This window comes from Sturnus vulgaris, chromosome 1 (assembly GCF_052056855.1).
Source record: "Sturnus vulgaris isolate bStuVul1 chromosome 1, bStuVul1.hap1, whole genome shotgun sequence".
Classification (NCBI taxonomy): domain Eukaryota; kingdom Metazoa; phylum Chordata; class Aves; order Passeriformes; family Sturnidae; genus Sturnus; species Sturnus vulgaris.
The window spans coordinates 118,141,739-118,148,024 of NC_142243.1; positions in this window are offsets into that span (position 1 = coordinate 118,141,739).

Consider the following 6,286-nt stretch of genomic DNA (forward strand, 5'->3'; position numbering starts at 1 on the left):
TGCACATGGGTAAGCTGGACTTCACACTCCTCACCAGTGCATGGTTAGGATGGTGCCATGGCTAATGGTCTGATCCAGCATCTCCTCCCCCAGCAGTGACTGAAAGTCACCACACTGCATTTCCAATCAGATAGTGCATGCAAGTAGGACTTGAGAAACCTCCATTTTAAATGTAACTTTTTTAACATTGTTTTGAATAAAGATCTCCTAAAACCTTTTCTTTAATTAACTTTTCTTGCATAGATAATTCATTTTTACCAGCAGCCTATGCTACAGGATGCTTCTGACTGTGCACAGAGATAATATACTCTCTTTTAATTTCTGCCTGAAGCAGAATTAAAATAGGAAGTAAAGTTTTGGTTGCACTTTTATCCTTTGGAGTAGTTTTTCTTGTGTGCACATGTGAACCTCTTTTGAGATTATAACTCTTATATTTCCTAAAGGAAGACTCAGAAAAAACAGGGCAGCCTTTGAGAAAAACAAAAAATCTTGGAAGAACATAAAAGCCTTGTGTTCATTACAGTTTGCCTTGAAGACTTCATGTGACATTTCTCTGAAACCTGAGTTATCAGAAGCAGTCATTTGCTCTGCATTATCTACTACCTCGATTCAAAGGAAGTGCTAAAGCAGTGCCATTTGAATTCTGACAGGAAGACAGGCCCAAGGGAGATGCTCTGCCTCTTGTGAAGGCAGCTGCCTAGGGGGAAGAAAGCAGAGAAGCTTCTAGGCTCAGGATCTCTCTGTTATTTATCTTTAACTGCCTGGGACAAATATAAAAAGACTCCGTGGCTATGTGTCAAGGCGTGAGTGCACAGATCAAGACGTGCAGCAGGAGTAAGCAGAGCCAGCAAGGACACACAGCCAGTCAGGCGTGGAAGGGAGGGTGAGTAATGGAGCTGGGCACCGTGTCCCACTGCCTTGCCACAGCTGAGCTTTTATCTATGGCAGGGCAGTGCTCCTTGTTCTGGCACTTTCCAGGTCCCACATGTCTGCTTTTTAAGCAGAGGCTGCAAAGACAACTTTTTCATGCTGGCTTTTTCAGTCCACATCAGGCTGCGAGAAGAACTGGCTGCCTGTGTGCCAGCTCACATTGCTGCTGGCCAGGAGGTGCACGGTGCCAGTCTGAGCTCCTGAGAGCTGTCAGGACACGGATGCAACATCTGGTGTGAATGCTCAGAGGTGCTCAGAGAGTGTTCAAAGAAATAATCTCTGTTTCAGCAATGTGGGCTTCCACTTGTGCCAAGCAGCAATGCTTTTAAATTCCCCGTGCCCTTATTGTTCCTGACATCGGAAACACTAACTGCAAACTTACTTACAGCCAATATGCTTTGGGAGAAAGAACAAAAAAACAGATGCCAAAGTGTTAGCAAACCTTTTCACACTTCAAGCTTCCCTGTTCAAAGATCTTTCCTTCCCTTGCCCTCAGATGCCAGCAAAGGAGATGCAATTTGGGGTTTTCCCTTATATTATGGTATTTGTAAGTGTGAACTGAGCAGACTTAACTCCGTGAAGTGGGCAGGCTTTCAGGCTGGCCAGGGGAAACATCTTAAGGAATTGGGCATATAAAAAACTTTCTCTTCCTCTTAAAAATAACCACCAGTGCGGAATAACCACACTATCTAAGCCATGTTGAGATATCATAGAATATCCTGAGTTGGAAGAGAACCACAAGGATCATCTCCAATTCCCTGCCCTGCCCAGGACATCCCCAAGAGTCACACCACGTGCTTGAGAGCATTGTCCATGTGCTTCTTGAACTCTGTCAGCTTGGTGCTGTGGCCACTTCCCTAAGCAGCCTGTTCCAGAGCCCAACCACCCTCTGAGTGAAGAATAATAATCTTTTCCTAATATCCAGCCTAAACCTCCCATGACATAGCGTCAGACCATTCCCTATCACTGGTCACCAGGAAGATGAGAATGATCCCTGGCCCTTTGCTCCCCTTCAAGAGGAATTTGTAGACTGCAATGAGGTCACCCCTCAGTCTCTGCTTTTCTAGGCTGAATAAACCAAGTTACCTCAGCTATTTCTGATATATCTTACATTTGACAGCTTTTCTAACTTAAGACAATCTGCCTTGCTGAGTAATGTCTGTGTTAGTGGCAGCTAAAGTTGGTGATTTTATACTAGGATGGTTGCAATGGGGCAGCACTGCTCACTAAACAAAAATGTGTGTAATGAAGCAGGGGGAATAAACAGCCCAGCAACCTCTACAGGATCAAATATTTCCATTCCAGATGCACTGTTGTTACGCAAATGAATTATTGGGTGAAATAAACCTTCAGCTTTTCTGCTAAAATGTAAGGTAAACCCAGCACACATACTGAGCAGTACAGGATGCCAGGAAGGGGAATTTGGGTCATGGGCATATGAATTACCTGGAGCCAGTGATGTTTTCTTCATTTGACTTACTAATTTATTCTATGCAGCTGCCAACACTTGCTGCACCTCTTAAAATTGACTTTGCCCCACCCAGCAGTGGCACATTTATATTTGGCTGAATCACCACCACCTTCTCCAATACATCCTGCCTGTGCTCAGCCAAACATCTTTTCCTCTCTCCAGTTGCAAAATAGTAGTTGCTCCCAGCAGTTGAGCATTAAATCTGATTAAATTTGATGGAAGCAGGCCCTCATTCTGTCCCAAAAGAGCTGATACTACAGACTCACGTGTTTTGCTTTGACTGCCTGTCCCTGCTGCTGTCTCCTGCCTGGCACACTGCCTGGCAAGGAGGAGGGACTGTTGAAACAGGACAGCTTGCCAAAGAAATCAAGCTTTGCCAGAAGAAAAGCGCCAGTATGAAAATTTCAGTCTTTTTTGGGACATCTCCTTTCTAAAGGTGAAATATGCTTTTATATTTGAAAATGTCAGCTTTCCTCATTGTGAATTCTGCTAGTCCTGTGTGGTTCTTTTCTCTGGAGTGCAGGAACATCCTGATATACATAATATAAAAAATATTTGTTGAGGTGGGAACATTATTCAGAAGGATGAACGTTTCTGGCTTTTTTACCCCAGTGTGAGCATGCTGTTAACACAGGTGCCGTCTCTTACTTTAGATGTTTGAAATGGGGCCCAGATCCTCAGAAATGGGCAAATTAATTGGCAAAAACTTCCTATAAACTTAGTTCTGACAATTACAGAGATCTGCATTAAAATTAGGAGCTTGGGCTACAGAAATAATTATTTTCTTCCTATCTATTTTTGCTGCATGGTTTGAAGGGACAATCTATTAGAAATCAGCATATCTACAGAAACTGCTTGGTTCACCAGCTAATAAAAATGATTAGGTGTAATAATGACAAAGCAAGCATGAGTGATATCATCTTGACATTTGCAAAGCCCAGGTGGATTGAATAATAATGGTCTGCTATTTGCTTTGCATCAGTGGCTGAAGAAGGTTCCGTGCTCCTGTTTATACCAAGGAAACAGGGCATCACAAAAACACACATGTACACTTACCTATGCTGCTGTGTAAAGTCAGATAGTATCTGGTCCTGTGGCCATTAATGTAAGATATGAGTTAAGAAACTGAAGATGGATTGATGCACTCCAACAGCTGAGATTTTCTGGCTGTATTTTTAGGTCAGCTCTGTATTCTCATCCTTTCCTGAAGTGTGTTTTTGGGCCCTGGTGGGTGTTCAGCTGCCCACATGCCAGTCTCTTCTGACTCACCTTGCTGCAGACAGCAACAAAAGCCATCCTCCAAATTTAAATGCTTTGTCAAACTGTACATCTACTGGCTCAAAAGGAGAACTTTGCAAATGAAGCACTGGGCACAGAGTAACCAAAGCCATTTAAAAGTGGTTTCAGCACAAATTCAGATCCTTTGCTGCACCAGAAGGGTAGAATAAATCACACAATGTGTCTACTGGTTCATTTATTACAGCTGCCATGCAGAAAGCTTATTGCCTCCTAGAAATTGTATTTGTGCATACTGTAAGATGACAGAAATATACTAGAAGTTCTTTATACAAAGCTTCCTCTTTTGTTAGGAAAGAAGCCTCCCCTTATCAAGTGTGCTCTGTATGGGGATCTTAAGGAGGTGGTGGGATGTGCACAAAGAGCCACACTTAAATGACATTAGCTCCTCAGCTGTAACTTCCTGTGTCTGTCTGGCCACGCCAGAGCCAGCCCTGGGCTGAAGAAGATATTCCAGGGCACACGAGGCACTGGAAACAGGGTGGCTAGGTCAGCCAGGCTGCTGCCTCTTCCTCTGACTGCTCTGCAAAGGCAGCCCAGCGCAGCACCATACCATACACTGCCTCAAGGCCAGAGGAACCACAGGGGCTTGAGCTTGCTTCATCCTCCTCTGAAGGCAAAGCTTTAGTGGGATTTAAGCCTTGTCCTGAAGACCCTGGGTATCATCACAGGGGATGGCTGCAATAAAGATTTTGGCAGAGACAAGTGGCAGAGAGAGGAATTGGGTAGCAAGCATGACTACTAGGAAACCACAAGCTTTTGAGAGGAAACCATAAGCCTGGAGGTGGGAACATGTGATGATGGTGTCATAGAGCATTGACTACTAGACATCTTCTACTACATACTATTGAGTTACACTTTGCTCCAAACAGACTCTGAGGGCTACAGAGGTCTTCTCCTGAGCTTGCTCCTCCAGGATAAGTGTCCCCAAGTGCTGCTCAACTCGGACAGCAACCGTGGCCCTGCAAATGCCATCAAAGTTGTTATGTTTCTGTGCTGGTGTCGGGTTTTGCAAGGACAAAAAGGAGCCACGAAGTTTTATTTTTGTAAATATGGCCCAGGATTTCCCAGAATCAAGATTCCAAAAGTAGTTTCAGGTTTGTGTGTGCTTGCTTCAGCTGTGAAGACTTGGTTTATGTTTTCATTAATGCCTTCAGAGACTGAGCCAAGCTGCAATCAGCCTTTTCCCTCAAGCTTGTTCTCATAAAGCCAGAATAAATACCAAAATTTCTGTCTGGAAAATGGAAATCTATGGTAAAAAAACATTAACCAAGCAAGCATGAAAATGCTATGCCCACTAGTTAAGAAAATTAATCCACTGCATAATGAGCAAAAGAAAATTAATTCATTTCTAAATGGACAGGATGCTTCAAGGTTTTGGTGGATCTGTCAGGAAAGTGTCTGGAGAGCCAACAACTCCATTACAGAAAGAAGAGCTCAGAAATGTTTCTAGGTACCTTTGGTAGATTTCAAATAGATCAGGGAGGTTTAAGTTGGACGTCAGGAAGAATTTCTTCACAGAAAGGGTGTTTGGGCATTGGAATGGGCTGCCCATGGAGCTGGTAAAGTCACTGTCCCTGGAGGCGTTTAAGAAAACACTGGACATGTGGCAATCAGTGCCATGGTCTAGCTGACATGGTGGTGTTGGGTCATAGGCTGGACTTGATAATCTCAAAGGTCTGTTCCAACCTGATTCTATGATTCTGTAAGAGAGAACTAATAAATGTTCATTGGGGTGTCCATTTCTGTTCCCACTTAGGAAATAACTGAAAGAAAAAGAAGTTGCTGTGAGCAAAGTGTAGACCTAAGAAAACACTCCTGAAACAGAAAAGCAAATTCATCTGGAATATATGAAGATTAGCCCCATCTGCATCCCAATTCATCTGCCACAAGTACTGTATAAAGATGACACAAAATTGTAAATTCCTACCCTCCTCGATGTTTGGGACATTGTGTTTCTCATTAAAAGGAATTAGGTAAAAATGGTTCAATTTCTTGGCTTCTATTTTTTTAAACTTTCAAGATCTTCTCTGAATAATATGTGTTTTGTTAGAACTTTGGCATCTCAAGTTTCCAGAGCATAGCATGGTTTTAGCTGGAAAACAAGAGCCAAAGCTGATTTGATGAGTTGTGCTGCATTCACTCATTACAGTAACTGGTACGGACAGACAAGGCCCACTAGAACAGGAACTGCTCTACAACAGCCAACTCAGCTCCATGATTAGGAAAAAATATTGGGTCTGCTTTGTATATGCAGCCTGATATTAATTCCAAATGGCATCTCACCTTGCAATGTTTCACACACAGGCAAAAGCAAGAAGTGTTAGTAAACACTTCAGGTTTTAAGAAAATGTTCCCTATACTTCAAAAGTTTGTTACATCTTTCTGACCAATTTTCTGACATGAAGAGACAATTCTAAACATTTTTAAATGGTCCAGGAAGCAACATATGGCATGCACGTGATGTATGCTGTGACAAAATTCAAGGTGGAAAGCGGTAAATCTGTAACCATCTGTGCAACACAATTATGTAAAAAAAACGTAGACAAGCAAATACTTCAAATAACCCATGATGAGAAGAGCATCATG